Genomic DNA, 1,079 nt, shown 5'->3' with positions numbered 1-1,079 from the left:
TTTTGATCGTCATCAAACTGATCTAGATTGAAGAAAGTCACACGTGTCCTATCACCCTGTTTGCAAAACAACAAAATTCTTTGCTTTAGGTTTCCAGTGTGTACCACTGTAACTATACACCTAGACTGACTCAGACAACAAACGCGACGCGTCCTAGGAATCGCACCACATCATCTCACTGTGAAGGCTGTATATAGATCACTAGGTAACTGAACTCTAATTCACCTTCCAAATGCCCCAATACAAGCATATAAATTGAGTGTTAATACCTGCAACTATTTCCTATTCATATATAATCCTTTGTCGCAAGTATTAAAATAAACAGATATCAAATCTAAATAAAGAGAATATCAGGTATGCAATAGATATTTATATGGGTGAGCTATCTGATGAAAATCAGATTTGATGGCATCATTTTCGGCACTTACAATGATTTGATAGTGTTCTGCAAGACTTACAAAATTTGGCAGAACTTGATAGAAAGACAATTTTAAGTTCTGGCCTGCATAATGAGGTATCTTACACAGCTCATAATTTTCCATGCTGCTTAGATTTGGAATTAATTACAAACACACCAGGTACAATCCATAGAAAGAAAATATCAAGCATAATCTGAACCTAGCAAGCATAATCTGATTAGAGATAAACACATGTTTGTAGAACTATGCCTAAATAAATTTTCAAAAAAAAAAAAAAAAAAAAAAAAAAAAGCCACAATTTAGGACTTTCCTGGGATCCAACATGGCAGAATGAGTAAGCAGGCTCAGTTTCCATTTCATTTTGTCTTTCAGCTAAGAAGCAACATAGCACTTAACAAAATATTACTTTAAGAATACCTAAATTTTAATTAAAAAGTATACCATGCAGTTTGTCATGAGAAGGAAGTCTCATTTTCAGATTTGGGATCTTTAAGAGGTTTGAATTCCTATGCTTCAGAACCTTTCAAGTGACTGTACTTACGCGAGTTTACTCATAGCATTTTACTACTATTTCCCAAAGTATGCTTCCAGCATTTTCTTATAGAATATCTGCATACAAGTGGCGTTCAATGTTAGGCAAAGATAGCAGGCTGTTCAGGA

Source organism: Antrostomus carolinensis, unplaced genomic scaffold (genome assembly GCF_000700745.2).
Source record: "Antrostomus carolinensis isolate BGI_N321 unplaced genomic scaffold, ASM70074v2 scaffold15561, whole genome shotgun sequence".
In the NCBI taxonomy this organism is placed as follows: Eukaryota; Metazoa; Chordata; class Aves; order Caprimulgiformes; family Caprimulgidae; genus Antrostomus; species Antrostomus carolinensis.
The sequence above is the reverse complement of the archived record's forward strand: the minus strand, read 5'-3'. Positions refer to the sequence as shown.